The sequence below is a fragment of the Leopardus geoffroyi genome, chromosome A1 (assembly GCF_018350155.1).
Source record: "Leopardus geoffroyi isolate Oge1 chromosome A1, O.geoffroyi_Oge1_pat1.0, whole genome shotgun sequence".
Classification (NCBI taxonomy): domain Eukaryota; kingdom Metazoa; phylum Chordata; class Mammalia; order Carnivora; family Felidae; genus Leopardus; species Leopardus geoffroyi.
In genome coordinates, this window is record NC_059326.1 from 218,797,707 (window position 1) to 218,823,286 (window position 25,580).

General features: G+C 34.9%; 1 pseudogene; it reads right to left on the reverse strand.

Moving 5' to 3' along the window:
• Positions 1-7,543: 7,543 nt before the first annotated feature.
• On the reverse strand, positions 7,544-8,223 carry LOC123605988 (annotated as a pseudogene).
• Positions 8,224-25,580: the final 17,357 nt, after the last annotated feature.

Consider the following 25,580-nt stretch of genomic DNA (forward strand, 5'->3'; position numbering starts at 1 on the left):
TAGCTTAAGAGAAATCATTTTCATAACGTTCTGGAGGTTGGAAGTCTAAGATCAAAGTGCCAGAAGATTTAACTTCTCCTGAGTCTTATTGCTTTGTCTTATAAATGGCCACCTTCTTGTTGTGTCTTCAGATTTCCTTTTCTCTGTACAGACACCTCTCTGGTGTCTTTTCCTCTTTTCCTAGGGACATCAGTCAAATTAGACTTGGGCCACACACCCCCCCTTTATTACCTTATTTAATCTTAACTACCTCTTTAAAAACTCTATCTTCAAATACAGTGAAATTGGAGGTTAAGACCTCAACATACAAATTTTAGGGGAACATGATTCGGTCAATAACAGGTGTATATATATATATATATATATATATATATATATATATATGTATATGTATTTCTCTAGGTTTCTCATATATATATATATATGAGGTATATATATATATATGTATATGTATTTCTCATATATATATGTATATATATGTACATATATATATGTATATATATATATATTTCTCATATATATATGAGGTGTATATATATATGTATATGTATTTCTCATATATATATATGAGGTATATATATATATATATATGTATATGTATTTCTCTAGGTTTCTCATATATATATATATGTATTTCTCTAGGTTGACTGAAGTTGCCACCCATCTCTAAGTTACTTTTGTGCCTTGTTTCCACATTCCAAATTGTATTTTATTAATCTACAAAACATTGTAAACTCAATGTTTTGAGTTTCCCTAATCTAAATTAAAAAGTGAATTTTTTCAAAAATATGTAGAAAACACAAATACACCTTTAAAATTTTTTTCTCACCTATCAAAAGTCATTAGTAATCCCAAACTATAATACTGTCCACCCTTTCATTAAAGGTGTTATAATGGTGAGAAAGAACTTTTCATATATGTGAGTTTCAGCCTTGATAACCCCCTTGACTACCAATCAGTCTCGATTTTCTCCCCAACATTGTTATTTAATTTTAGGCCACTCTAGAAACAGTGCTTGAAACAACTTTCTTGCAAAATCAATTCAGTAAGAATGAAATCCACAAAATACACTTCAGAATGAAAATTATAATCAGTACTTTCCTCCTGACTACATTCAGCAATAAAATATTAAACGGAACATTAAGAACAACAATTAAAGAGCTTAGCTTTTAAGCTGTCTGGTGGTGTGCAAGATTCGGTTCTTTATTGGCTATTAGAAAAATTACCAAAGATTTGTCAGTCATTCTAAGTGAATGCAGAACCGCCTGCTCAGCAGTAGTGACAGGAAGTACTTAATGAAAACCTAAATTTCTTACATTTTCATTTTGGAAAAATTGTTTTATAATTTTTCAGTCGAGTATGGTTAGTGTGAAAAAAAAAATTTTTAAATGTTGGTATTATATATAAAATAAATCTTCACAACTAAATTGCTCCTAACCCTGGAAATGTTTGAAAAGGCATTTCTAATGTGTCTGCTCCAGGTCAGTCAATCTTATTAAAATGTGTACCTAATATGTCTATAATGAATATTTATAGAAAAAAATTCATAGATAAATATATTGTAAGGAAAACACTGCTGTTTAAAGACAAATATAATCCATAAGAAATAGTAATGCGTTATAAAACAAACTATATATGTCTTCTTTTTATTAAAACGAATTGAGGGGTGTCTGGGGGGCTCAGTCAGTTAAGCGTCCAACTCTTGATTTCAGCTCAGGTAATGATAGCATAGTTCAGGAGTTTGGCCGCAAATCAGACTCTGCACTGACAATGCGGAGCCTGCTTGGGATTCTCTCTCTCCCTCTCTCTCTCTGCTCCTACCCCACTCCTACTCTCTCTCTCTCTTTTTCTCAAAAGAAATAAACTTTAAAAAATTAAAAACAAACAAACAAAACACTTAAGGGGCACCTGGGTGGTTCAGTTAGTTAAGCATTCAACTTCAGCTCAGGTCATGAATTCATGATTCGTGAGTTTGAGCCCCGCGTCGGACTCTGTGCTGACAGCTCAGAGCCTGGAGCCTTCTTTGGATTCTGTGTCTCCCTCTCTCTTTGTGCCTCCCCCAGCTCACACTGTGTGTGTGTGTGTGTGTGTGTGTGTGTGTGTGTGTAAAATAAATATTAAAAAAAAAACTTTAAAACATCTTACAAAATAACGGAGTATCTGTTTTTAATTAATTGTACCCCTTAAGTGGAGGTGAGATGAAGGGGGAAATTAGCATTTGGTTACTTTAGGTATATGAGACAGGAAGGATAACAGAATACAACGAGGGAAAGGAAAAAAAACGAGGAGGGAAAAAAAAACTCTTCTTAATGCAAACTGCTGATTGAATGTGCTACAACAAAAACAAGTTTTTATTTCAGTGTGTACGAGTTCTTTCTTTCATTTAGCAATCTTAACTCTTCAGAAAATAACATGCCACTCTGTGGCAACACAGCCTCTTCTTTTCTGTCTCCTGGTAGGAGAGCTCTGGGATCAAGGTGATAATACTCTTTATCGAGTGTTTTAGTAGTCTAGGAAATGAGGGCTGGTATAATCATGGCCCTCCAGCAGTGCTGTGGTAAAAGAACCTCTACTGCATCAGCTCCACTGGCCGTACTTCACTGAAGTCCTCTTTCAATGAGGTCAGACAACAGTAATTTGTTATGTGGGTCATGGCAGAATCCTTCTTCTCAACACTACAAAGAATGACTCCTCTGTCAATATAAATACATCCTAATGCATTTAGTCTCCCTGGAGGCTCTATTACACACTCCAGAGCTATCGGGCCAAATTCTGCCACTCAGCATTATAATATCTTTCATCTTGCCTTTTCCCCCCACTTTATAATAGAAGTGAATAAAACACACACCTATAAAAGATAAAGGTGGTTTTCTTCTTTAAAAAACATTTTACTTTGCGGACATTATCAAGAATGAACATCAGATTGGGCATGCTAGCATTTCAAAGGACAGGACATAATTCAACAGAAATATTACATTAAGAATTCAACTCTTTCATATTTTTCCATCAATATTTGTTTCTGCAAATCTTTATTATTTCACCCTCACCCAAATAAATATGTATATGCAAAATATGAAAAATGGAGGAAGTAATTTTCCCACAGAAATTGTAAACTGAAACGATTCAATAGTGATTTCAGAATTATCTGGCTGAATATAGATGTGTCTTTCTATTGTTACTAGTATCATTATTCTAAAATTCTGATCTTTAAAATTTTTCAATTTCTGAAATGTTAGTTTCACATATTATAAAGCAATTAGAATGAATACATATTAAGGAATATAATATAATCTACACTATGATGAACATTTTCGTTATAGATGTACTTAGTCTCAATTTTCCCCATCTCTTCATTCATCAAACAAAGTGAAAGATTGCAGATTTCTAGACTCTTTTCAAATATTAATTGATTTTATATTGTTTTTCTATGGTATCTTAACCTAATAAATCTCCACATTAACCCCTCCACTCTGAAGAAAATGTAAACATACACAGACTAACATCCAACTCAGAGTGGATAATGGTCTGAATAGAAATGGTGGGTTTCAAATTGGTGGATATTGTTCTATGTTGACTGCTCTGAGAAAAGGAGATTCGGGGTCAAAAAGGTCAGGTTTTGAAGTGCTCGTGTAATGTAGCTTTGAGATTAAGAATATTAACTCAGACAAACTTTAAAAATGCTTTCCTCAAAAATCTGTATAAATAAATTAAAAAAAGGCAACTTTATTCTCAGTAGGTCACAAAGCCTAGAGGCTAAAAACCCTAGACAAGATGCTAACCAAAGGTCATTTGCTGTTTTAAGATTCAAAATTATTGTACTCCTCTTGTTCTTTGAAATCGACAATCAATTATAAAAATTGCAGTAATAGCAGGTATGCTTTATAAGTTTGAACTTGAAAAACAACTCAAATTCTTAAATATTCATTAATAACAAGCTTGGAGAACAATACATGCCACCAAGGAGCTACTTCTCTGATGCTGTGAAAAAAAGTTTAAAGAGCAAAGTGTTACGCCTATGTGCTCACATTCTGTCACTCATAACTACCGAACGTCTGATGTTTGAAAATGTTAAATTTTACCAAACATTATTATTGAGGCTTATTATATAATTAAGTACTTTGATAAGTAATTTGCAAATATTCCTTATTTGATATTCACACTTGCTTCCTGATATAAATGTCATTGTTACTGACAAAGATCCAGAGAGTTCTGGATTCTAGGATTGACCCTCAATCAATGTGGAATGGGAGATGGTGAATCTGCCCCTCCCTACCCTTTTTGAAACAAATCGATGTATATTCGATACTATATTAGAAGTTTCTGAGCAGATAAGAGCTCTGTTATTAGCTAGGGAACACTATAATGACACAACCAATATCAATTTCCTATTATTTCTCTCTCAATTCTCTCACTTCTTCAAGGTACTACCCGGAAACAACCTTCCAGATAAACTACTTGCAACATAATCATTGACTGAGAGTCTGCTTTTAACTTGAACCTTACTACTAGACATGGCCTTAGAAAGCACAATCTTGGTATAAGATTCAGGAGGTTCATCAGATAGCATTAAGGATTCCATCAGTGGTAGTAAATCGTTATAATAACCTTTGGCATGCTACAATGTTAATAATTATTAAGACTCATCCACCTGGATGTACTGTTATGCATCTTATTGGGGTCTTTATGTAGGGTTCATCATGCAGGCATGATCAAATATTAACTCCATTTGCAGCCCCACTATTGGGATTTGGACAGCTTCCAGGTGGTTGAACACAAAAACGTGCAGGAAGAGTGGTGGCATCTGAAGAGGACAGGGAAACTCTGTGCCCCTTCCCATGGACCTTTTCCTATGCATCTCTTCCCTCTGGATGATCATGTGTATCCTTTACCATATATTTTTATAAAAAAACTAGTAAACAGGAAGTAAACTCTTTCTGAGTTTTATGAGATGCTCTAGCAATTTAATCAACCCCAAGGTGAGGGTTGTGGGAACCTGTGGTTAGTCAGAAGCACAGATGACAACCTGGATTTGTGATCGGCATCTGAAGTGGGGAGGCTGGGCGGTCTTGTGGGACTGAGTCCTTAACCTGTGGGATTTGATGCCATCTCCAGGTAGATAATGTTAGAATTGAGTTAAATGACACGTTGTTACAGAGAGCTGCCTGGGTGTGGAAAAACAACAACACCCATCTGGCATTAGAAGTATTGTGAGTATGGTTGTAGTGTGGTAGTAAAGGATAAACATAGGAGGAAGCTGGAGATTTTCTGACACAAAGGAGAATTTCTATACCTTTCAAGAGCTATAGGAACATAATCTCAGCTAAGAGTGCTATGAAGTGACCCGAACCACCATCATGCCCTGTTCTAGCACAGCAAGGGTAAATGGCAAGCCATAATTAATTCAGTCTGTTTCAAGCCCATCTTACAGTGGATCCAATGAATATACAGACACACCATGAGATCACTACCTTGGTTTTTGAGTTCGTTATTATGATGAATATTCTTAGAATCTGGAAGAACCTTCACGTTGCTTTTATAATATTTGTTGAAAGAAAATGACAAAAAGGCAAATTCGAAGCCCTTTGAACTACTTGTCTCTACCGAGATAGTTGGTATTGCATAAATCAATAAATTGTTCCTTTTTTACCCCTAAATAGTCCATTATATAGATACAATACAAATTATATATTCATTTATCTGTGGAAAGACATCTTGGAGGCTTCCATTTCTTAGTGATTATAAATGAACAAAGTTTCTATAAGCATGAACATACAGGTTTTTGTACAAAAGTAAGTTTTCACTTAACTATCTAGGAGCATGGCTGCTATACTGTGTGGTAAAGCTATGTTTAACTTTATAATTAGCTGCCAAATGAGCCTTCCAAAGTGACTATACAATTTTTAATTCCAACCAGTCATGAATAAAACTTGCCAATATTTTATATTGTCAATCTTTTTGGATTTTGGAACCATTCTATAGAGCACAAAGATATTTCATTATTGTTTAAATTTGTATCTGCCTAGTGAAAAAAGATGTTGACAATATTTACATATACATATTTTCCATGTATCTATCATCTTTGATGAAGTGTTTATTGATATCATTTATCTGTTTTTGTACTGGGTGGCTGATTTTCTTGTTATTGGCTTTTAAGTGTTCTTTATATATCCAGGAAAAATGTCCTTAATCAATAGCAATTTGTAAGTATTTTCTTTCCATTCGTGGCTTTGTCTTATGAGAACGTTAATAAAGTACAATTTATCAGTTTCTAATATACTGTACTTTTGTGATATATTTAAAAGTTCATCATCAAACCCAAGGACAAGGCAATGTCTTTTTTTGTTTCTATAAGTTTTATACTTCTACATTTTATATATTTTTAAATTTTTTTTTGAAGTTTATTCATTTTTGAGAGAGAGAGAGAGACAGAGTGTGAGCAGGAGAAGGGCAGAGAGACAGGGAGACACAGAATCTGAAGCAGGCTTCAGGCTCCAAGCCGTCAGCACAGAGCCTGACACAGGGCTTGAATTCAATGAACCATGAGATCATGACCTGAGCTGAAGTTGGATGCTTAACTGACTGAGCTGCCCAGGTGCCCCTATAGTTTTACATCTTATATTTAGGTCTATGATCCATTATGAATTCACTTTTTATGTAACTTACAGCAACCATAAGTGCCTGATAGAACCTATCAGAGACTCACTGGAAGAAGTGACATTTACCTTAACTCTAAGATTAATTCAAAAGAATTTATTTTTAGTAATTGTATAACCAGGATTAATATTGATCTAACTCTTAAGGAAATGAAGCACCATGAATGGGAAAAGGAATAAAATATGAGGCTTATCGGGATTAATTTTTTTTTAGTGCCAGCTTGAATTTATAGCCAGGAAAGATGATTCACTAAAGAACAAAGACAAAAACAAAAACAAAACAAAACAAAAAAAAAAACAGAAAGAAGAACCTAGATTAAAATAGGACCTACAAATGAAATATAAAATAAGCAAACTAAAAAATATGATTTTAACAGCAAATCAAATTCAACTAACAGAAAATATAAATATTAAATGTTGTCAGATCACAGTGTGTTAGAACATAAAAATATAAAATACAGAAAACTGACTAAGAGGTATAGAGGATAGAACAAGGGTTTAACAGATATTTAATTGGAACTCTAAGAGGCAGGTCGAAGGTGAAATTTAGAGAGTAATACCTGAGGATTTTCCAGAATTGATGAAAGACACAAACTTGTAATTCCAAGAAGCCAGAAAATCCAAAGCATAAGAAATACTAGTAAATTAATTCCTAGATACATCATAATAAATCTCTAGAATACAATAGCTAGTGGAATGAAAACAGGTGGGGTTGGGAAGATTGACTACTTTTTGTAAGAAGAATTTAGTTGAATATTACCCCATTATCTCATAGTTTTCACTTACTTTTCATGGTCTTCCTTTTTTTTCCTTTTCTTTTTCCTTCCTTCCTTGTTCCCTCCTTCTTCCTCCCTCCCTCCCTTCCTTCTTTCCTTCCTTTTATTCTTGGATCAGTCAAGAGAAGTAAAACTCTTATTTTCACTGTCCAAACACCAAGCAATATACTGGGAAAACCAGCGGAAGTCCTCACCATAGCCTTGCCTCTGGAGCACATTGTGCATGAATACTTTCATGAAGTGGACATTCAGCTCCTTCAGGGTAACATTCCCATTTCCTATGGACTTTCCATAAAGCCCAACTATCTCATGGAGTTTTTCCTCACTGATTTCATCTGCTCTGTCAATTTTGTTACCCAAGATAAGGATCGGCATATTGGATATTGTTTCATCAGTTATTAAAGCCTTTAGCTCAGTTTTGGTTTCCATGAGGCAAGGATGATATGCAAAATCCAACAGAAAGGCAATCCCATTAACCGCTGCACATAATTTTTCCAATCCTGGTATTCTTGCTCGTGCCCACCAGGATCAAAAGTTGTAAAAGTCATTCCAGCCATTGTCAGCTATTCTGATGTTGGATCTAATGTTGAAACCTGTGGGCCGAATCAGTCATCACTGAGCATGCGGAGAAGAGTGGTTTTGCCTGTATTGTCCAAATCCAACAATACAAGTTTTCCAGATTCCTTGTAGAGTCCTAGGAACTGGAGCACACTGCTGAAGCCACTGTAGATCCACTCAAAGTTCAAAGACATCATTAATACTTAACTATGACCAAGGGGTTCCTCTGGTGGCAGTGGGGGGGGGGGTTTCAACCCTCCTACACAACACACAACCCAGCAGCACCAGGACCACCAGCTGCTTCTCTTTTCTTATTTCTAACCATGTCCTTTCTCTTGACAGCTATGAGAACAGATAATCTAAGATCACATTCACTCAGTTTGAAACGTCTTTTCCTCTGTTTGGTGTCACTCAATTAAGGTTTTAACCTTAATTTTGATTCATTAACTGCACCTTCTCAGAGATCTTGCTTATACACTAACTGAAACATGGCTGTCCTCTATGATACAGTTTTCTACAGAATTGATTTTTAACACAAGGAGAGATAATTTTTGTAAGTGTTGACTAACTTTGAGTTCCCTTCATCTGTTTTAGGAATAAGAGTGAATAAACTACTTGAATGTTTGCTTAAAACATTCATCATTTTATATATAAAAATATAAATGAGAATTACTAACGTAGCCTTATGAAATTAATTTTAATGCAACATACATTTTCTACAAAAATCTGTCATAGGACTAAGGTTCTGCATGTGTTCAAATTTGGAAAGACTTAGGATTACTCCATCAGATGATGTCTCCCTCTGTGAATCCTATGTAGGATTTTCCTCTTTCTTTGCTAAAGATCTGTTTACCCAGGTCTCTTTTTGCTGCTTAAAAATAACTGATAAAAAGGCAGAGATATGCACATTTGCTGCTGTTGACACTTTCGTGTGTATCTCATTCTAATTTCCTGCCACCAACTCCCAAACTGATCTATATCTTGGCAATTTTCTGACACAATCTGCTCTAAGTACCGTCTACAGTTTTAAAGATAAAGTCATTATTTTTACATCCAAATAACAGCAACAAATGACCTTTACACTTTTACTAAAACAATGTCTGATGCTTACTGATAAGTTTCAGTCAACACTGCAGCAAACAACCCTGATTCATGCTATAAAAATAGTAAAATTCATCCAAAGATTTGAACATGTTCCTTTTGCCCCTTTTCCCTCCCCATTCCAGAGACACTTCAGCTTCATTGCTAGACTGGCTGCTCTGTTCATGCCATCAATCAAGGCGAAGCACAGGGACATGCACATTATTGTTTACTATACCACCTGAAACAGGAATACAGTAGCCCAGAATGTTAGGAAACATATTTCAGGACTTCTTTCAGCCATCTCACTCCACCCAAACAATAATCCTTTCTTCCTGTTTCTGAGGGCCAGGGAGCAGTTGCCCTTTTAGATCTGGAGGGGACTTGAGTAGCATAAGATATATTAGATTTCAGTTTGGTTTATTGGCTTCTTTTTTCCTCTTGTCAGTATTCCACTTATGCTGTTTCCTATTGTGCACCCTTTTTCCCTCCTCACCAAAGGGCTGACCCCAGAAGACAGAAAAGAGAAGACTTTGTTGTAGCTAATTAGAGAGGGAAGATTTCTGGGAAACTGGATAGCAGCATCACAGTAACTCTTAAAGATCTTTATATTTAACAAATATTTACAAAACACTTCAGAATGTGCAGGGCTCTGCACTAAGTTCAATTTTTTTTTCTTCTTGAGAATATTTCCAACAGCTTGAGGTACTTACATTAAATATGAATCTTATTCAAAAATCCTAGAAAGCTACGTTTTGGGCCAGTAAAAGGCTGATATTTGATATTTAACACAGGAAATGATTTCTTCTTTATTTTCTTACTTATATAAGATATATATATGTATATTTAATATATCTTATATATATTTATATATATCTTATTTATCTATATTATAATATATGTTATCTTATATATATTATCATATATATACATATATATATTTATAGCACACACACACATATACACTATGAAACAGCTTACAGCACAACACATACAACACATTCCTGTATATGCTCACTATACTCAATTCTCAATGTCTTTACTTGCAGTTCTAATTTACAAAGCTAACTTAACTCAAATCATCAATTCAAAAATGCTTTAGTGTTCAGGAATGGCATGTAAATTTCAGGGGTTTTTCTCTTTTTATATAAGAGAACAAAATTCAATTATGTTTTAGGGAGTTGTTTGTTTTCTCATTGGTTTCAATAATCTAAAGGAAATAAGTAGTTTGGAATTGAAAAAAATGGGAAGTAAATTTTATTTTTTAGGAAATTTGTAAATTTTATCAGCTTCTAAAATCAATCTACCATGTATATTATTAGATTTTAACTCTATAATAACCTAGTTTTTACAGAATAAACTCTGTAAGATAACACAGTAAGTTGAGACTCTAGTGTGGTCTTTCTGATACTATACACACACATACACGCACACACACAAAACAATGCACCTACAAAGGTATTATAACTAAATTACATAAATTGAAGTGTTATAACCTGGTTTTGATATGTGATTATAACCCAGTGTTACATAATCACTATTCTATTCCCTTTTATGTAATTTTATGGATTTATGTAATGATTTGGGGAGAGGGGTTATTATGGGCTGAATTGCATCCCCCCAAAATGTATATGCTGTAATCTTAATCCCTAGTACCTTATAAGATGACTGTATTTGGAGATAGGGTATTCAGTTAAGTTACAATTCTGGCACTTCAACAAGCTGACAAAGTGAGAATTTTCTTGGCAGCAATTGATTTCTATTTCCCAAGATGTTCACTGAGGATGTGCTTATTTTAAAGCAATATTAAAGGTCTTGTGCTTTCATATATTATGTTTGAATGTTAACTTTGTTAATATCTTGTTATGTGTAGATATAAAATAAATAAATCATATTTATCATGTATGGGAATTCAATGATTAGCTAGGTTCACTGGCAGAGTTTTAAATAGTTCTTATCTATTTTCCAGAAGGCACTTAATTTTTAAACTATTTTTAAAGTTTTTGTTCAAACAATCTAACCATATTTAACTTACTGTAAATACATCAATGCTTTATGTCACAGTTATAAAATTTTTTATCTGATTGCATGTATATAATACCTATACTTTTGGGGTGCCTGGGTAGCTCAGTCGGTTAAGAGTCAGACTTTGGCTCAGGTCATGATCTTATGGTTCCTGGGTTTGAGCCCTGTGCTGGGCTCTGTGCTGACAGCTCAGAGCCTGGAGCTTGCTTTGGATTCTGTGTCTCCCTCTCTCTTCGTCCCTCCCCTGATCATGCTCTGTCTCTCTCTCTCTCTCAAAAATAAATGAACATTAAAAAATCAAAAACAACAACAACAACAACAATAATACCTATACTTTCAAGTTTGCTGAGGGAAAAACGAGGTTGCTAAACTCAAATACCTATAAATAAGGTGGTAATGTATTCATCGAAAGCAGACCAATCAGTAGACGTAAAGAGCATTGGGGATTGTGGAAAAATGGAATTTGATCAGCATACATGGAGGCATTTAGAGACACATTTTTTTGGACATAGTTGGTCAAAATAAAAGATGTCTGAAGTCTAAATAAGGCTCAATGGTAATATATTTAGTGTCTTCACATAAATTAAGTATTCACTATCCCCTATATTTTAAATATACAGAGAAATAAAATTTAAACTTGAAAGTCACTATTTCTGATTTTATTTCAATATGTTCCTGACATATCTTATTTTCAATATAATTAATATAAGTTATTCACCTGGCAATACCTATATATCAGTAAATTATAAAATTAATTTAGGAATATATGCTACTCTATGGATGGTAAGATACAAAACATAAGGGAAGGGAATATTTACATGGTGAATTAAAATAGTAGAAATAGATAAGCTTTATAAGATTTTTAGTTCAGATAACACCAACTCTTCATATTATGTATGTATTTCCTTTAATCCATAAACTGGATGTAGAATGTAAACCATTATTGTATTGACTACATATAATTTGTCTTAACTCATTATTCCTCATTTTATGTGATACAACCTAGCAGTAGCAAACATTTAACCTTCTAAATCGATGGTATTGTGCTGTCTAAAAGTAGTAATAGGTATTCTCCTCTGGCTCATTAATCTGATGATACATTTTTAATTTCATTCATTCCATTTATATAATGGAGGAATGAAGTTGGTTCTCTGCCTGCAAACAAAATGACATTTAACATTATGAAAAAATGTAAATAATATGATTCTGAAATATAACTGGGAAGGTCTCCAAAAGCATGACCTTTCTAGGTTTTACATATAAACAAATACCATGAGATTTTATTCTAAAGTAATCTTATATAAGAAAAACTCTGTACATATAATAATGATAAAATTAATAAATCCCACATTTTTTAAACTAAATGGCTGAATAACAGGTTAACTGGACTATTCTTTTTTTTCCCCCTAATCTCACCTTAAAGGTCAGAGCTAACTCAGCTTAATGGTTCAATCTTTTAGGGACCTATACAATGACAAAGTAATAATGGTAGGGACACAAAATTGCAGGAATCATATTTACAAAAATGATGTAGTGAACAGGATAATTTATTTACCAAAATTTATACCATTCTCAAATTTGTATATATGGAAAATAATAAAATAATTCTTAGAGGACAAACTATTGCTATTTAAAATAAAAAGAATTTTGGGTTCATGGTGGCTCAGTTGGTTAAGTGTCCGACTTTGGCTCAGGTCATGATATCATGGTTTGTAAGTTTGAGCCCTGTATCGGGCTCTCTGCTGTCAGTGCACAGCCTGCCTTGGATCCTTGGTACCCCTGTCTCTCTTCCCTTCCCCCGCTCATGTTGTCTTTCTCTCATAAATAAATAAATAAATAAAATAAAATAAAATAAGAATTTCCAGATGCTAGCTGTAAAAACGTGGTGAAATGTTTTGATCAAATTTAGCTTGTAGTAGCAATTAATTATGTTACTTCTTTTAAAAAAATAATGTTTTTTTCATTTTTTAATGTTTATTTTTGAGAAAGACACACACAGAGTGCAAGCGGGGGAGGGGTAGAGAGAGAGGGAGACACAGAATCTGAAACAGGCTCCAGGCTCTGAGCTGTCAGCACACAGCCCATTGTGGGGCTCGAACTCACAAACTGTGACATTGTGAACTGAAGCTGAAGTTGGACACTTAACCCACTGAGCCACCCAGGTGCCCCAATGATGTTTCATTTTTGAGAACCAGAGAGAGAGACAGAGAACAAGTGCGTGAGGGGCAGAGAGAGAGGGAGACACAGAATCTGAAGCAGGCTCCAGGCTCTGAGCTGTCAAGCACAGAGCCCGATGCACGGCTCGAAATCACAAACTCTGAGATTATGACTGGAGCCAAAGCTGGACACTTATCCTACTGAGCCATCCAGGTGCCCCTACTTTTTCTTTTTATGTGAATATTTTACTGGGTTCAGTTGTTGACCTAAATACCAAAAAAAGTATAAAATGGAGGCATTCTATAGTAAGCATAATGCACCACTTGTAATGTATATGACAAAAATCTATACACTTAGATGACTCTTTCTTTTAGTGTCAGTTGAACACATTATTCTATTTTTCCCATAATAATTTATTCTTCATTTGTCATTGCAAATTGACGTTTCCAACAAAAATCTAATTATAGGATTAATGGGATGCACAATAAAATAATATCAAAAATGGCTTTACACTTCACAGGAATTTAAACATTGTTGTATTTAATGCACACTTCAAATCTGTAATGTCCTTAACTATGCCTTTCTTTTACTTGGGATGAGGATGAAGCTTTCCGGCATTGGGATGCCTACATAATGCTAGATAGTTGGTGCAGATGCAACTCATCTTGATGAGTCATTTTGACTTCCTTGTAGTCTCTCCTTATTCTTTAACATTTCTTTCAATGGTGGTACACCCACAAATCTTTCCTGTTGTTCCCCCCTTTTTTACCCACAATCCTACATTAGTCCTGGGACATTCCCATCTATTTTAAATGACTCTACTTACCATTTTAATGTGGAGATAGTTCCACCTTATATTTTAACCTAGATCCTCTCCTTAATATCTCTACATAGCAGTGATTATTATCGTATTACTGATACATAAAAAGAAATATATATAAATACACATATATAGATAGATACAGTTGTGTATGTTTATTAGTTTTATAATTTAGATGTGTGTGTATCTATATACCTATGTGTACCCATGAAGTACATACAAATACATATTTGCTCTCTGGCCTATGATCACTATTTCCTGAAACAACATGCTGAGAATGTCAAATCTATTATTTGTAACAATTAGTACTCACATCACAGAAACAATAAAAAGATCAAAATCTTTGATAACTATCTGAGGGTGCAAGTTTTTCTTTTTTTAATTAATCTTTCTCACTTGATTGCATTTAACTTCCACATCTTCCATTATTAGACATCATGAGACAGTTCACAGTAACTCTATTTACAAACTATATAAAATCATAATAGAAGAAAATGAGTCATGGAAATAAGTACACATTATTCAGGATGGTAATAACTATCAAAAATCATGCAAATTGCAGCATGAGTTTTCAATCTTCTGATTCTATACAAAGACACCTTTTTTTTTTTTTTGATGAAGTCATCCGTGAACAGCAATTTGCTGAAACAAGGCATAAAAATGTCCTGAGAATTCACATACCTACCAAAATTCCTCATAGTACTTAGAATTAGGCTATGGGATAGTATCCCAAAGGATGCAGAGAAGAAGCCTCATTGGTTTAGTCATTTAAAACTAGGTTGGACAAATCATGGGGGAATGTAACTGAGGAAATAATGCTCTACATTTCTTGAGGATGGGAACACTGATTTAATGGCTTTTTTTTCCATTTTGAAATTCTATAATAATAAGAAGGTTTCAACTCATTTTCATATTCAGTTTCTGTAGCTCTAGGGTTCACTATGTAAATTATATTTGTGGACAATTTTAAGGAAAAGGAATGTTTTAAAGCTTTGTTGATAATTCTAAGAATGCTGCCTATGTGTAGTACCCATTTATTTCATGGATTACTGATAATACCTATATTCTCAAAGTTTTCATCATGTTAGCACAACATCACAAATTTGTGACATAAACTTGTGAAAGAAAGAGTCCATTCTGATATCAAAATGTCACATTTGGAGTTTTTTTTTTTTTTTAATCTCACCTTTTGCAATGGAAAACGATAGAATGCTGTGTAAATGTATGCTTATGCTGAGTAAACCAGAATAATTAAGAAGTGCCTGAATTTATTAACTTTTTAATTGATTGATAGCTAGAGGAAGAAGCAGTCACAATCTAAAATATACCAAAATTGGGGCACCTGGGTGGCTCAGTTGGTTAAGCGTCCGGCTTTAGCTCAGGTCATGATCTCAGTTTGTGGGCTGGAGCCCCTTGTTGGACTCTGTGCTGACAGCTCAGGGTCTGGAGCCTGTTTCAGATTCCGTGTCTCCCTCTCTGCCCCTCCCCCACTCATGCTCTGTCTCTTTCTCTCTCAAAAATAAATAGACATTAAAATTTTTTTTAAAGTATACCAAAATCTATAACTAGGGTGGAATCATGTTAGTATCCATATTATTATTATTATTATTATTATTATTATTATTATTATTAAGAACCAGGTGAGGGGATTTACTTAACTACTTAACTGGAAACAAGAACAGAAGAAGGTATGTTCTTCACAAAAAACAAATATATACTTAATCCAAATACCCATAGAATCATGGTGTTAATATATTTTAAAAATATTTTAATGCTAATTTATTTTTGAAAAAGAGAGAGAGAGAGACAGAACGCGAGAGGCCGAGGGGCAGAAAGAGAGGGAGACACAGAACATGAAGCAGGCTCCAGGCTCTGATCTGTCAGCACAGAGCCCGACACGGGGCTCGAACTCACAAACAGTGAGATCATGACCTGAGCCAAATTTTGACGCTTAACAGACTGAGCCCCCCGGGCGCCCCCATGGTGTCAATATTTTTGATGAAATTTTTCTAGTCTTTTTTCTCTAAGTTAAATATCATATAAATATATATGTTACATAAGTGTTTAATACTTTTAAGATATAAATAAAAAGATATAATAAAAGAAATAAATTTTCATTATTTTTTCAGTTAAAAATAGTATTTTCACATATTAGGAAAGCTACCAAGGCAATGAATTATGATGGAAATAATGACGTTTTAACATCAGCTAGACCTGGCCTGAAACACTTCCTTTGATTCTTATTAGCTAAGAGAATGTAGTTGCTGGCAGAATTCTGGATTCTGGAAATACCATATGAGTTTTTTATGAAGAGACACAGCACATTTTCTGCTACATAGTTTTCTCTGCCTTTCTCATTCTCCTTCTCAGGCAAAGTGTGACAAGCTATCTTTTATTCCCTAGAATGATGAAGGAGTGTGGAGCAAGCTTTGGGCAAAATACAAGCTAGACCCTCTCCCCTCCCCCTGCCAGACCAGGTGGGATATGTGTGATATGCCTCAGGTACTCCTGGATGCCCAAGGACAAAGGGAAGGAAAAAAATAATTGTTAACTGATAGAGATCACAGTCATGCAGGAAATAGTCTCCATCAGTTTACAAATGTCTTGGTAAATTACAAGAAAAAGGCAATCTTATCAATAGCTTAATCTCCAGAAGCCAATGGACTCCATTTCCTGGAGCCCCAACTTCACTCCTCCATAATGATATAGGGAACAAAGGCATGAAAGAAATGACAGGTAAAATTAAATTTCCTTATAACCTGCAGCCCATTGACAACACTTGAAGAAAATACCAAGTATAACATTTCTCCAGGAACCCCTTAACGTCCTAATGCCTTAGTAGAGGAAAAACCTTAGCTTGACAATAGCAAGGCCTCAGGTATCTTAGAAATCCTCTTTAGCACATCAAAGTCCCTCTAGAGGCCTCCCTTTTGACTTTATCTCCCCCAATTTTATAGTATATAAGGAGCCACTCTTCACAAGCCCAGTGCAGCTCTTTCTGCCCAAGAGTCCTGTCCCCTTGCTTTAATAAAATCACCTTTTTGCACCAAAGATGTCTTCAAGAATTCTTTCTCTCCCTTTCTTTCTTTCCTTCCTTCCTTCCTTCCTTTCCTTCCTTCCTTCCTTCCTTCCTTCCTTCCTTCCTTCGTTTCTTTCTTTCTTTCTCTCTCTCTTTTCTTTATTGGCCATCAGCTTCAAACCACCCCACTATCACCTCAAAACTTCAGCATTGAGGAAGGCTCTACTCATTTTGACTTTTTCTCAGATTTATTAAGTGCACATATGTTATCGTTCCTTCTCTTGTCTTATCTATTTTCTTTATGGCACATAAAATTGTATCCTATTAAAATTTAGGTCCCTTTGAATTATGGAATTAACTTTACCTTATCATAGTGTTAAGTATTTTTTTCCAAATGAAATCAATTTTTACAACTTGCCACATTCTAAAGTTTATGTAATATGATACTCTAATTCTTGTTTTAGAAAACATTTAATACTTTTAGCACCTGTGTTTGACTTTTATAATCACATTTGATTTTTAAGCATTATGTTAAATTCTCTTAAAAGCTGCTGAACCAATCTTGAGAAAGGAAACATTGAAATTTGTACCTGCATGTGAAGAATAATCTTTATATTTTAGGAATACTTTAATTATCACTAGGAATTTGGAGACTCAACACTATATACTAATTTAGTCAACAACACATGCGCTACATTATCAGTTTCGGATTGAAGATGGAGTAGAGCATGCTTGGACTGACACTCTGAATAATACAGGATTGATTATGAGAAATTTCAGGCCACAGGGTAAAATTTCTGTAGTATTTCCAGATAATTTTACCTGGCAAAATGGGAACACGTCCATTTTGTTAACTTCATAGTATATGGTTCTAAAAGAGTCTTCAGACCGGCAGAGGAAATCTTTTTATTTGATACATAACTATAAAAGTGCTAGAGGTATTCCATTCTTATCATTTCCCCCAATTCTGACTAATGGATTTGCAGATTAGGATTCTTTGTGTCTCAAGAATCCATACTGGAGGATGCACAATCCAGGCATTACTTTGATAGAGGATGGCCCTTCTGCCTGCAATCAAACCTGAAAACCTGTAAACTTTCAATCATACACAGACATGCTACTACCAATGTCTCCTGATTTCTTTCACCTGTCTGTGCCTAATGCATTCCCTTCACGTTGGGTGGTCTTCTAATACTGTGATCAAACTTCGCTACTAGACAGGCCAAGGGCAGACAGGCCAAGGGCAGCCCTAAGATGGGCCACTTTGGCATGAACATCATTTTGAGTTAAAAGCAATAAACAGCCAACAGATTCAGGAAACATTCTTTACCAACTGCCTCAACTGCCTGCTGTACCAGGAAGAGAGCTATTTAACAGAGATTCCTGTTTACCTAAGAAACTCATCAACATAATAGGGCAACCTTTGTTTTCCAAACACCTCCTCTCACCTTTCTGCTAAGGGTCTTTCTGCTTTCTATCCTCAGACTTCTAACCCTCTCCTTAGCTCATATAAGCATCCCATTACCTCACTGTCTTTGGGAATTTTATGTCTATGTGGATTCCCCATATGTATGCTATTAAATTTTATTTTTTCCTGTTAATCTGTCTCATGCCAATTTGATTCTTAGTGCAGCTAGAGGGATCTTGAAGGAAAGAGAAAATTCTTTCTCCCAGAAACTGCCCTGGAGTCTTAAATCTCTGTCTCTAAAGATGTGAATTTATATGTTCGAAAAAGTACCTGAGGTGTCGAGGAAGAGCATTAGGTCTGACCCAGCCTGAAGCAGGGAATTACTGTATAGAAAGTTAACCAAATACATGCAAGAAGAGGAGACAGAATTCCTCTCTAGTAGAATACAAAAACTTCTGTATTATGTCATGTCACTCCTTCCAATCTACTGGACAAGTTCTGCAAATATCTACATTTAAACAAAATAAAACGTTCATTACCACTTAATTCTGTTCAGTCTGCATTAATGTCAGTCTTATTTAGAGCAACATTATGATATTTGAACATTTGCAAACTGTATCTTAAATGTAAAAACTTGGATTAATTAGAACTCAAACCTTTGACCACTCCATATCAGACTAAAATTTCTAAAGGTGACTGTATAGGTTACTTTTTACACACACACACACACACACACACACACACACACACACACACACACACATTAGAAATGCATCTATAGACTAGAATTAGAGAACAGTAATTTTTTCCCATAAAATAGTTTTTATTATTGCCTGTAAATCCAGGAAGCAGAAAGAGTATGGAAGTAAACTGCATGAAAAATCAGAGAAGATAACAATTAAAAGATTGTAAATTGTTAACACAGTTGACTGTCAAATATATCTACTCTATATTGATTGATATTGCAAGCTGCAAAACAAAAGTAGTGTTAATCAAGTGATGCTCTTTTTCTGATTTTTGTAAAAGTGAAATACAAAATACCCATTATATATCGATATAATATTTATTTTTTTTTTTTAATTTTTTTTTCAACGTTTATTTATTTTTGGGACAGAGAGAGACAGAGCATGAACGGGGGAGGGGCAGAGAGAGAGGGAGACACAGAATCGGAAACAGGCTCCAGGCTCTGAGCCGTCAGCCCAGAGCCCGACGCGGGGCTCGAACTCCCCGACCGCGAGATCGTGACCTGGCTGAAGTCGGACGCTTAACCCACTGCGCCACCCAGGCGCCCCTCGATATAATATTTAAAGTCACTTCATTATAATTTAAATTAGGAGATTTCCAAATACATAAGTTTCAGAAGCAAGATAATTTGGTAAGAGGCACATTCGGTATTGACGAAGTTTTAGGGTGATGGGGAGTTCGTGGGGTGGTCCACAGCCAACAGCTAAGAAAGAATTCCTGAAGACATCTTTGGTGCAAAAAGGTGATTTTATTAAAGCATGGGGACAGGACCCATGGGCAGAAAGAGCTGCACTCGGGTCATGATGGGCAACTCATTTATACCCTCAGGTTGGGATGGGGTCAGGGATAGGGTAAGTCTCTAAGGTATTTTGGAAGAAGCAAGGTTTCCAGGACCTTGAGGGTCTAGCTGTGCTAGAGAAACGCCACATATTACCGTTTAATAAAACTGTCATGACACACTTCAGATGTATATCGGGGGACAATAAGCTTGGAGTATAATTGCCAGCATATATCTTGGGGCAGTTGAGATAAAGGAAGTATACTTACAGGATCCTCAAGTTTGGGATAATGTTAAGCTACAGTTCTCTTGAGAGACTAAGAGAAAAGACCCCCCCCCCCCCACCATTCCCGAAACCAGCCAGGGCGTGCCCGGTTGTAGTCTGACCTAAAGGCGGGAACCAATCAAGTTCTGCTGAGTGGTTTGAAATAAAGGCGGGAAACCAAACAAGTTCTGCTGAGCATTCAAATTTAAATGTCAACCAATAACAGCTCCGTAACCTCAAAAAAATCCCTAACTTGTTTGTGCCTGTCTATAAAAGAAGCTGTAAGATCCTTGCTCGGGGCCTCTTAGCGTCACCGGCAACGAGTGCGCGGAGGACCGGGTTCGAACCTGCAATAAACGACCCTTGCCGCTTGGCTTTGATTCTGGACTCTGGTGGTTTGTTTTCGGGGGGTCTCTCGAATTGGGGCATATCACTCTTTTACCCCTAACACAAGGCAGCTGAGGTCCTGGAGGGAGGTCACTCTGCCTGTTTCAAGGACTCGTCAATGGGGCGAAGGCAGTAAGGGAATTAATTTTTCATGTGCCTTAGTTTCCCACATTACCATGGCAAGTACTTAAACCCCTTCCCTTTGTTCTTTGGTAGCCAAGAGTGTCTGAGGAATATCACACATAGTCCACCTGCGTGGGGGGTGGGGGTGGGTAGGTAGGGGTGGGGAGCTGCCACCCTGTATTTTGCCCTCAGCTTGCTCCATGCTCCCTCATCAGTAGACATATCAGGAAACAACTATGTAATTCCCCAAGCACTATGTTCCAGCCCAACCTGTAGCCTTCAATACCTTTTGAATTCTAAGTAGATCTCAGATGTTTTCCAAACATATACAGGTATTTGAAAACACCACTTGAAATTATTACTAAGTGTAGTCTAATCAAAATGAACTTTTTCAATTCCATTCAATTTATTTTTCTACACACAGGTAGACCCATGCCCATTTGTTTGTTGAAGAAAAGTACAGGGAAATATGACATTATCTTTCACCGTTCTCATTCCACACTGCCCCCGTGTGCTAGATACTGCTTCTAACTCTTCTAGAGTTGAATTTTCAAAGGATGATAAAAGGAACCAAAGTTTCTTTTCACTGGCATTGTTAGAATTTGGCAATGATGTCTTCTGTGTGAATGATACCCACATTTCTGTGCTCTCTCATTGTTAGCATGAACTATATCAATGGACAATAGTGTTGACCACTTATGGTTTACGTTGGCTAAGACCATTGTAACATTTCACCCAATTTGACTAATCCTACCCACTCACCACCCTCACGACCTGATAGTATTAGAAGATGAGACTTTGGGGATGTAATTAAGATAAGGTTGAGAGTGGAGCTCTCATATATAGGATCAGTTTTCAAATGAGTCGAGAGAGCTTGCTTCCTCTCTCTGCTCTCTGCTATATGTAGATGGATACAAAAGAAATCAACAGTCTACAACTAAGAAAACAGCTTTCAACAGAACTTGGTTGTGCTTACAGCTGGTTCTTGCACTTCCTGCTTCCAGAACTATGGGAAATAAATTTCCGTTGCTTCTAAGCCCTCCACTTTAGGGTATTTTGTTATGGGAACCTGAACTAAGACATCCGTCATTCCCCTCAAAGGCACTGGCTTACTCTTACCCTTTACTTGCACTTTTTACATACAGGATGGGGATGAATAATGGAATAAAAGTTGAAGAAACCCTGAAAGTTTTGTTCACCTCTCAGCAAGTCGCATATAGATTACTTTAGCCTATTTGTAGACATATGTGACTTACAATCAGATAGCACTCCTTTGTTTTCATACTTCAATTCACTTAAATATTGATCATAGTACACCAGAAACAAGATGGTCTTAAAAAGGCCTGAGAGAAAGAATCTCTTTTAAGAAACAACAATTAGATTGAGGGTAGACTTTTTCAAAATAATAGAACACAGAACACAGGAAAAGAACATCTTCAAAGAACTGAGAGGAAATAACTCTCAACCTAGAAATGTGTACCATCAAAACAATTTTTCAAGAAAAACGGTACAAAAAAACCCACATTTATAGGCCAGCAAAAACTGAGAATATTCACCATCAAAAAATCTGTACTAAAGACACTTGTAAAGGATATTTTTTAATGTTAATTTTAATTTCAATTAGTTTATATAAGGTGTTACATTATTTTCAGATATACAATACAGTAATTCAACACTTACATACACCAGCCAGTGCTCATCACAGATATTATCACTGTAATACTGTGTATGCTGAGCCAAGTAGATGTGATTATTTAAATTTTTTAACTTTATTACAATAAAGGCTTAAACCTTTTCATAAAGAATTTGTATAATTTTATTAAATTTATTCTTGGATGCTATATTTTTATTGATGCTATATTTTTATTGAGACCTCTAAGAATATTTATTTTTTCTGATTTGCTAATTATATCTTATATGAAAACGTTAATTGCAGCTAATTATCTCTCCTTTTGTCAGAATGCAATTGGAAACCGTTATCATTATTATTTTTATTTTAAAATTTATTTGAATTTTGACCTGGGGCCAAGAAACAACATATTTCATGAGATTTAAAAATAAAATTGTATATCTTATTATTAAAGGTAGATTTGATTTAGATTTACCTGATCGATTTCAGTCACTTGATTTGCCACGGTTTCAAAAAAAATGGGTCAGAGTGACTAAGAAATAATTTATTTCTTTAAACATCTCCATATAGTTTCTGAAATATATATTTACATTTCCATTTTTAAGTGTATAAATTATGTGACATAAGAACTCTTTAACTCTGGATCATCCTCTTAGTTTAAATATTTCCGAAACACTTTCTCTCAGATGCATTTCTGGCATAAATATATATGGATGAGTTATTTAGCTAATCTAAAATCATCTCTTTTCTTTGAAAGTTTAAATTTATCCCACTTATAGTCGTTAGAACATCAAATATATTTAGCTTGTAACTTTTAGCATATTTTATGTGCATTTCTATTTTAATGCTATGGGGTTTTCCACTTCATGGTATATACATTACTTTTTCTTTGTGTGTAATGTTTGTACTTAATATGCAGTAAACCTCAAAGTTTGTACAACATATCCATATTTGTGTAACATGCATCCATGTATATTTTTGATTCCCAAATTGGAATTGGAACTATTGGCTTTGTTACAAATGACATAAAAATTGATGCGCTTTTCTTTTTACATCTTGATTTAATTTTGTTTTTAATTTTCTTTATCATTAATTTATGATGATAATTAACCAACATTTATAGGCAATCAAAACAAATTTTTAAAAACATGTTTTTTAACTTATTTTTCTATGTTCAGTTCTTCAATGTACAGTAAATTCTTGCAAGGAAGGTAGGAGGAGCACCACTACACTTCATAGCCCCTTTTGAGCTCTCCAGCATCGCCCCACCCTTCTTTCTTACTTTTGCTGTCACTCCTTTTTGTTATACCTATTTTTTGTCATTGTTTATGACATTTTCCTAGGATAATGTTTCTCTCAGTTACTTAACCTTCGCTCTCTCTGTTAAAGTGCCCGGTGCCTGGCAGCAGGTGGCTTATCCTAGATTATTCATGGAGATATACTGGTTAGCTAGATTTTATTACCATGCAGATCTCTTTGTTTTTAAAGAAACATTTATTGGTGCTCCATTACCTAGGTTCTTGTATAGGTGAGAGTGTCTTTTTTGCCTCTGTGTACTTCAATAAAAATTGTTTGGCTATAAATGTCTTCACTTACACTTTCTTACCTTGAGAATTAAATTTGTTGCATTTCTTCTGACATTGTGACACCAACCTGATTACTGATTCTTCCCTATTAGCATCACCAACAGCACCACCAGGACATCACTCACCACACACAAATCCATGCAGACACATTCTGTGCACACAGTCGATTGTTTCAAAAGACTCTTCACTTACTTCAGATCTTAGTAACTTCACTAGGATATTACTCGATATTGATATTTCTGTATTAAAATGTGGGAAATATGATTACCTTTTCTGTTTAGATTCCTGGTGTTTATTTATTTATAACCTTATATGTTTCTTAGTCTTCTAAGTTTTTCAAATATAACTAGTCTTAATTTGGGTCAGACTAATAATTATTAGAGCTAATTGTGTTACTGTCTTTTATTTATTTTTTATTTATATTCACCCCAACAATGAAAAGACACTCTTCTCAGTCACTTACTTATTATGACTTGTGCATATATTTTACCCACATATCAAGTAAGGAATTCACTAGTAAAAATGTGTTCCCTTATTTTGTGAGAATTACTTCCTTGTTTTTGCTCACCCACTATATCAATGAATAGCCAAGTGCCATTTTAATTCTCACTCGTAAGTGACACAATTTTATTTTCTCTGTAAGGTTTAGTATTTTTGTTTGCAACTGGTTTCTGATGTTTCTCTGTGACATCATTTGGTGGATTTCATTTCCTTTCACCTATCTTGACATTTATTGGTACCATCCAACTAGCACTATGCATCCTTCAGCTGCAAAAACCTTGGATTATTTCTCAAGAAAAGTAATTTTCTACATTTTTGTTGTTACTATCACATTCTGAAATACATATAATTTTCAGAACTTCTGGACCTACTTTTAGGTATCTTATTATTCTTTGACCTTACAACTTACAGCTATCTTTCTGTTCTAGCTTTTGTTACATTTATTCGACTTTATATTCCAACCTTGCTATTAAGTAATTTTTTCTAAAATATTTGTGATGTTAAAGCCTAATTTTTATTCTCTTCATTTTATGTCATATTCTGATATAGTTTCATTAATAAAATTTCTCTCCAAATGCTTTTATTTTACTCAACTAAAACTTTTTTCAAGTGTTCTTCTGAGTCCTTTATTATTCCTATCCTCCCTAGAGTTTTCTTTTTAATTTATATGCATTATTAACCACTCTCAGATTTGGAACTTTTCTTTAATTGTCCAAGGATCTTTGATTCATATGTTTGAGTGGAAACTTTAAAAGTCCATAGAAAGCTCTTTAAACATGGTGGTCTAAGGTAGTATTTTTTTCTAGGTTTTATTTCTTCAGAGAAAAGAAAAAAATAGCAAATGTTCTGCCATTACATGTGATGCTTATTGCATTTTTTTACAGAAATGGAATATACGCGTATGTGGTTGTGTGTGTGTGTGTGTATACACACACACACACACACATGCACACACATATACGCATATTTGTGTGTGTGTGCTTGTGGGGGAGGGGGGAGGGGCAGACAGTGAGCAAGACAGCAAGAAAGTAAGAGAGCAAGAGAGAAACGGAGATGTGGTAGGACAAGAA